Consider the following 7,817-nt stretch of genomic DNA (forward strand, 5'->3'; position numbering starts at 1 on the left):
TGAGGAGCCACTGTTTCTGCACTTGGATTTGGAGACTTGCTGTGTGATGATTAAGAGGGGAAAATAATACCCATTAACCCAAGTTGTAGAGGGCAGGGCTCTCTACGAACATCCAGGAAAAGCGAAGAAGAGTGAGTCTGTAGTAAATTCCTATTTAAAACAGCACTAGCAGCTCGACAGTTTTGCTGAGATTAGCTTATGTGAATGTTCTCATTAAATGAGCAGCGTGGCACTTGGCAGTTTAGAAATCTCTTAGTCTCATAAAATCCAGGATGAGATGGGCTTTAGAGATAATCTCTGCTGTGCTGCTGTTCACTGTGCAGGCAGGAACCCTGAGAAGTGAAATTCCTGTCCAGGAGGCCCCAGCTGTGTGCTGGAAGAGCAGAGGCTAAATCTCCCTGGCCAGGGCGCCTCCCATCAAGGGGGCGATTCCTGGCTGTTGGATGAAGTTGAATGGGGCTTTGTAGCTCTGGATAGCATTTTGTTTCTTTTCTATTAGATCCAAGAAACTGAGAATGGCATTTGGGGGGTGGCCAGCTGTGACCAGCTGCTGAAGCAGATCAGGGAGCTGCTTCCTTGACAGAGCATCGTATGCTGAAGCTGCCCATGAGGAGGTGTGGCCTCTCAGACGGTCTTGTGTTTCCGACACTGAGAGTGCCCTTCTTCTGTTTTACGCTGAAGACGTAAATGGGGATGACAGGCTTGGGGCTGCTTTTTCTCTGACGAAACATTTGAGAAAACTTGACCTTCTTCAGGGAATTCCTGGCCTGGAGTCAGGAGGTGCTAGTGCTCTCGGGTGGTCTCAGCCTGCAACAGCTTGAAGCATGATTTTGGTCTCTGGTCAGAGACTGAGGTCGGGCCGTGTCAGTGAGACCGCTGAACCCTAGCTGCTAGACTACGGCGAGGTGTGGACCAGTGACAAGGACCAGTGGGCAGTGACAAGGCTCTTCCTGCCAGCTATGTGACAAATTTCCACATTGAGATGGAAAGTTAGTGTGAAACAAGGAAAGCGCTTATTAGGAGGGAAAAGGGCACATGTGGATAGACCCGTGGGAGGGATCAGAGAGAGCCGTGCCCGCCTAGCAGTTTGAATCACTTCTGTGGGACATTTTCTGGGTTTCTGGTTCTGAAGCTATATTTGGTTTATCTCAGGATCCTCCCATGTGTGTGTGCGCATCTCGTAGCCAAGGTGGATTCTAGTGAAAAGGCCTGAGGGTAGGTTGGCATCACTTACTCCGGGAGGGGGGAATGCCCCCTGTCTTTTTGACTTCCAGCAGGTCTTTCTGTGTATGTGTAGTCAGGAGGGTCTTCTTGACTTTGAGACAGAGAAATACGTGGTCTTTTTACCTTTTATTTGGGCAGGGTCCAGCTCCTTTCTCGATCCTGCTGTTACGGGGTTTCTGTCCACAGGGAACACGCTCCAGGGGCTCGCTCTAGGGCCCACCCATCTCCTGCCTAACTGGTAATAAACTTTTACTTATTTCTTTAACCAGAAGTAGGTTCTTAAAAACTGAAAAAAAATTTTTTTTCTATCTCCTGGATGTGTTAAACTTTTTACTGTATTACTCATGTGGGACTTTGACGTGACATTTTATCCTATTTTTGTTTTATACCAGATTACAAAATTTTAGAGGATAGAGGATTCATCTGAAATAGCTTTCATCTCCTTCCCTGCTCAGCACAGCAGTGCCGTCCATGAAGACGGTTCTCATGGATTATTGCTAAATGAGTGGATACAACGCTAACCATCTCTACCCCTGCAGTCCCTCCATGTTTCCCAGTGTGTGTGGCTATGGGAGTAGGTTTCTGCTCCCAGTTTCTCTCCCTCATGGATGTTGTGGGTAATGGCATGGAGATCTCTGCTTTGTCCCTACCATCCCTTTACTAGCTGGTTTCATTTTCCAAGACCTGTATAATAAAGAGAAATTTCAAAGATATCCTCTAGAACTGTGCGCACATCAATTTTCTCATTTCTAAATTCAGAAACTCAGTTTAAAAAAAAAAAAACTTTTTTTTTTCGCTGTTCACGTAGAGCTATTTCTAGTGAGTCTACTTAATGGGAAATACAGTGACCATTAATTTTAGAGAATTAGGCCCCTTTTTTATGACCCTGCAATTTTTTTTATTGATACTGTTTTATCAAGAATCTTGTCAGAAAAATGAACCATTTTTAGTTTTTCTGGAACTACACCTTTCTTCTGGGGCTTCCCAGGTGGTGCCAGTGGTAAAGAACCTGCCTGTCAACGCAGGAGATGAAAGAGAAGCAGATTGGATCCCTGAGTTGGGAAGGTCCCCTAAAGGAGGAAAATGGCAACTCATTCCAGAATTCCTGCCTGGAAAATTCCCTAGGCAAGAGCAACCTGGGGGCCGACAGTCCATGGGGTCACATGACTGAGTGACTGAGCCCACCATTCTTCTACCCCAAGTTTAAACGTTTGTAGAACCATTATTGTTGGTTTTTGGCAATTCTTCTGTTAGGTAGATTTAAGGCCAATATTCTGAAGGCCAATTTTGTTATTTTTATTCTTCATAAAACTTAGTCTCAGATTCATAAATAAATTTTATAATGTGAAAAATCCTCCCAAATGCTGTGTATATACTGTGTGTGCTCCCTTTTGAGATCAGAGTCATCTGAGCATACCCTTACTTTGTAACTCAAAACAGGATTGTAGTAAGTCATTCCAGTGCACATGGAGGAGGAGGAATTTGAGGAGGTAAAGCCAGAGACCAAATTGGATTAACATGTTACCAAAAGGAGGGGAGTGAAGGGCAAAAGCTTAAGATGGAGAAGAAGAGAGAACAGGAAGAAAGATGACTGTGTAGAGACTGATTCTGACTGTGCTTAGGATACATTAGGAATTACAGCTACTATAAGACACATTATCTGGGAGAGGGGAGGAGCAAGTTTGTCTTAGTTAGATAACTACTGAGGGGTGCAGTTGGACTGGAACCTGGGGTTCTGTCCAGAGGTAGCCAAAAAGGACGTGGCATCCTATCAGGTCCTTAAAAATGGTGCTGAACTGTTGAATCTCCTTATTCTCTAGGCATCGAAAAGGCTGAAATCATTTCATTCTAATAATTTTACAAACTAGAAAACATAGGAATCCCAAGGAACAAATATTTAACCTTGAAGATGAACTCATGTTTAAAAACTACATATTACATATCAAGATTGAGTAGATACAACCAACAGAATACTTAGTATTCTAAGATCTAAGCATTATAAATCAGAAAGAAACTATAGAATAAGAAAATTTAAAGTAATTGGAAAGATAAAGAATAAATACATAGCACAATGAAAAAATAAAATTGTATAAAAATATTAGATAGAATAGAAAAGACCAAAGCAGACATCTGTGAATAAAGAACATAATCCTTGAAATTATAAGCATGAGAGATGAGTGCAATAGATTATTAGGCATAGAAGAGAGAATTCGTTGAACTAATATCATTAAAGTAAAATTCCTAGGGGGTCTAACAGATAAGATAATTGGAAAGATTCAGTTCAGTTCAGTCACTCAGTCATGTCCGACTCTTTGTGACCCCATGAATCACAGCACGCCAGGCCTCCCTGTCCATCACCAACTCCCGGAGTTCACTCAAACTCATGTCCATCACATCGGTGATGCCATCCAGCCATCTCATCCTCTGTCATCCCCTTCTCCTCCTGCCCTCAGTCCCTCCCAGCATCAGGGTCTTTTCCAATGAGTCAACTCTTTGCATGAGGTGGCCAAAGTATTGGAGTTTCAGCTTCAGCATCAGTCCTTGCAATGAACACCCAGGACTGATCTCCTTTAGGATGGACTGGTTGGGTCTTCTTGCAGTCCAAGGGACTCTCAAGAGTCTTCTCCAACACCACAGTTCAAAAGCATCAATTCTTCGGCACTCAGCCTTCTTCACAGTCCAACTCTCACATCCATACATGACTACTGGAAAAATCATAGCCTTGACTAGACAGACCTTTGCTGGCAAAGTAATATCTCTGCTTTTCAATATGTGATCTAGGTTGGTTGTAACTTTCCTTCCAAGGAGTAAGCGTCTTTTAATTTCATGGCTGCAATCACCAACTACAGTGATTTTGGAGCCCCAAAAAATAAAGTCTGACACTGTTTCCACTGTTTCCCCATCTATTTCCCATGAAGTGATGGGACCAGATGCCATGATCTTCATTTTCTGAATGTTGAGCTTTAAGCCAACTTCTTCACTCTCCTCTTTCAGTTTCATCAAGAGGCTCTTTAGTTCTTCTTCATTTTCTGCCATAAGGGTGGTGTCATCTGCATATCTGAGGTTATTGATATTTCTCCTGGAAATCTTGATTCCAGCTTGTGCTCCATACAGCCTGGCATTTCTCATGATGTGCTCTGCATATAAGTTGAATAAGCAGGGTGACAATATACAGCCTTGACGTACTTCTTTCCGTATTTGGAGCCAGTCTGTTGTTCCATATTCAGTTCTAACTGTTGCTTCTTGACCTGCATACAGATTTCTCAGGAGGCAGGTCAGGTGGTCTGGTATTCCCATCTCTCAAAGAATTCTCCATAATTTGTTGTGATCCACAGTCAAAGTCTCTGGCATAGTCAATAAAGCAGAAATAGATGTTTTTGTAGAACTCTCGTGCTTTTTTCGATGATCCAACAGATGTTGGCAATCTGATCTCTGGTTCCTCTGTCTTTCTAAATCCAGCTTGAACATCTGGGAGTTCATGGTTCACACACTGTTGAAGCCTGGCTTGGAGAATTTTGAGCATTACTTTGCTGCATGTGAGATGAGTGCAACTGTGTGGTAGTTTGAGCATTCTTTGCCATTGTCTTTCTTTGGGATTGGAATGAAAACTGACCTTTTCCAGTCCTGTGGCCACTTCTGAATTTTCCAAATTTGCTGGCATAATGAGTGCAGCACTTTCACAGTATCATCTTTTAGGATTTGAAAATCCTCCCTGCTCTACTCATTATCTAATATTATCATCCTCGTCATAATGAACCTCACCTTCAAAATATATCCATGATATTGTAAATAATGTACCATGAATAAAATATGGACTAAAATAGCCCCATCCTTGAGAAGTTTACAGTCATCATCAGTATTCAAAGCCATCCTCATTGTTATTGGTTATATAACACATATCAAGGGTCAGAAACTAAACTAAGTATTACAGGTCAATTACTTCCCTTACTATTAAAGTTTACTTTGTGACTTTACTCGACTAACTAGGATGGCATCCTATATGTCTTCTTTTTTTTTTTTTTTTTTTTTTTTCTTTTTTTTTTTTTTAATTTTATTTTATTTTTAAACTTTACATAACTGTATTAGATTTGCCAAATATCAAAATGAATCCGCCACAGGTTTACATGTGTTCCCCATCCTGAACCCTCCTCCCTCCTCCCTCCCCATTCCATCCCTCTGGGTCGTCCCAGTGCACCAGCCCCAAGCATCCAGTATCGTGCATCGAACCTGGACTGGCAACTCATTTCATACATGATATTTACATGTTTCAATGCCATTCTCCCAAATCTTCCCACCCTCTCCCTCTCCCACAGAGTCCATAAGACTGTTCTATACATCAGTGTCTCTTTTGCTGTCTCGTACACAGGGTTATTGTTACCATCTTTCTAAATTCCATATATATGCGTTAGTATACTGTATTGGTGTTTTTCTTTCTGGCTTACTTCACTCTGTATAATAGGCTCCAGTTTCATCCACCTCATTAGAACTGATTCAAATGTATTCTTTTTAATGGCTGAATAATACTCCATTGTGTATATGTACCACAGCTTTCTTATCCATTCATCTGCTGATGGACATCTAGGTTGCTTCCATGTCCTGGCTATTATAAAGAGTGCTGCGATGAACATTGGGGTACTCGTGTCTCTTTCCCTTCTGGTTTTCTCAGTGTGTATGCCCAGCAGTGGGATTGCTGGATCATAAGGCATGTCTATTTCCAGTTTTTTAAGGAATCTCCACACTGTTCTCCATAGTGGCTGCACTAGTTTGCATTCCCACCAACAGTGTAAGAGGGTTCCCTTTTCTCCACACCCTCTCCAGCATTTATTACTTGTAGACTTTTGGATTGCAGCCATTCTGACTGGTGTGAAATGGTACCTCATAGTGGTTTTGATTTGCATTTCTCTGATAATGAGTGATGTTGAGCATCTTTTCATGTGTTTGTTAGCCATCTTTATGTCTTCTTTGGAGAAATGTCTATTTAGTTCTTTGGCCCATTTTTTGATTGGGTCATTTATTTTTCTGGAGTTGAGCTGTAGGAGTTGCTTGTATATTCTCGAGATTAGTTGTTTGTCAGTTGCTTCATTTGCTATTATCTTCTCCCATTCTGAAGGCTGTCTTTTCACCTTGCTAATAGTTTCCTTTGATGTGCAGAAGCTTTTAAGGTTAATTAGGTCCCATTTGTTTATTTTTGCTTTTATTTCCAATATTCTGGGAGGTGGGTCATAGAGGATCCTGCTGTGATGTATGTCAGAGAGTGTTTTGCCTATGTTCTCCTCTAGGAGTTTTATAGTTTCTGGTCTTACGTTTAGATCTTTAATCCATTTTGAGTTTATTTTTGTGTATGGTGTTAGAAAGTGTTCTAGCTATATGTCTTCTTTTGAATAAATAAAGGCCAAATTAATTTTTCTGTGAAACCTTTTATCTTTTCTGATATTCTGTTAGAAAAGCTTTTTACAAATATACAATTCAAATGGATGACCAGCACAATTAGATTTATTTAATTTAATTTATTAAATAATTCACTAAACATTTGTTGGTCATCTACTGTGTAGGCTAAGGTGTGTAGTTTTCTAAAGTCTTAAGAGTTGTGCCAATTATAGTTTATTATCTACCAGTGTAGCCCAAGAATTAGTGCCTCAAAACAACATCCATTTATTTGCTCATAATTCTTTACCGTGGCAGTATGGGTTGAGCTCAATTTGGTAAATTTCATTTCTGCTCCACACGGTGCTGGTGGGACTCATATGTGCATTTGGGCTTTGGCTGCTGTTGCTGCTGCTGCTAAGTCGCTTCAGTCGTGTCCGACTCTATGCAGCCCCATAGACGGCAGCCCACTAGGCTCCCCCATCCATGGGATTCTCCAGGCAAGAATTCTGGAGTGGGTTGCCATTTCCTCCTCCAATGCATGAAAGTGAAAAGTGAAAGTGAAGTCACTCAGTTGTGTCTGACTTGTAGCGACCCCATGGACTGCAGCCTACCCCGCTCCTCCATCCATGGGATTTTTCAGGCAAGAGTACTGGAGTGGGGTGCCATCGCGTTCTCTGTCAGTCGTGTCCTAGGATATCTTAAAGAGCTGGGGTGGCTGAAACAGCAAGGACTTGACTCCATAAGCTCTCATATCCTCCCAGAGCTATCTGGGCTTTTCCACATAAAGGTGGAATAGTTCCCATTAGGCTAGTGCTTTACAAACCTTTGTTGTGATGTTTGATAATGTTCCATCGCCCAAAGCAAGTCATATGGCCAAGCTCAGAATCTGTGTGTGTGTGTGTGTGTGGGGGGGGGTGTGGTGGTGGTGGTGGTTTAGTTGTTAAGCCTGACTCTAGTGACCCCAGGGGCTGTATGTAGCCTGCCAGGCTCCTCTGCCCATGGGATTTCTCAGGCAAGAATATTGGAGTCGGTTGCCATTTCCTTCTCCAGGACATCTGGCTGACACGGTGATCCAACCCAGGACTCCTGCATTTCAGGCAGAGTTCTGTATCACAGGTGGATTCTTTACCAACTGAGCCGCCAGGGAAGCACAGTGTGTGTGTGTGTGTGTGTGTGTGTGTGTAATACCCAGTGTGTGTGGATACTGAAAGATGTAATTCCCTGGG

General features: G+C 42.1%; 1 long non-coding RNA gene across 1 annotated transcript in view; it reads left to right on the forward strand.

Moving 5' to 3' along the window:
* LOC129620799 (uncharacterized) overlaps nt 1-1,917 on the forward strand; it is a 173,614-nt gene extending 171,697 nt beyond the window's left edge. Inside the window, exon 4 of the long non-coding RNA XR_008698714.1 lies at nt 1,617-1,917. This is a non-coding gene — a long non-coding RNA (uncharacterized LOC129620799). The remainder of the gene's footprint in view (nt 1-1,616) is intronic.
* The last annotated feature ends 5,900 nt before the right edge of the window (nt 1,918-7,817 follow it).

The sequence above is a fragment of the Bubalus kerabau genome, chromosome 10, assembly GCF_029407905.1.
Source record: "Bubalus kerabau isolate K-KA32 ecotype Philippines breed swamp buffalo chromosome 10, PCC_UOA_SB_1v2, whole genome shotgun sequence".
In the NCBI taxonomy this organism is placed as follows: Eukaryota; Metazoa; Chordata; class Mammalia; order Artiodactyla; family Bovidae; genus Bubalus; species Bubalus kerabau.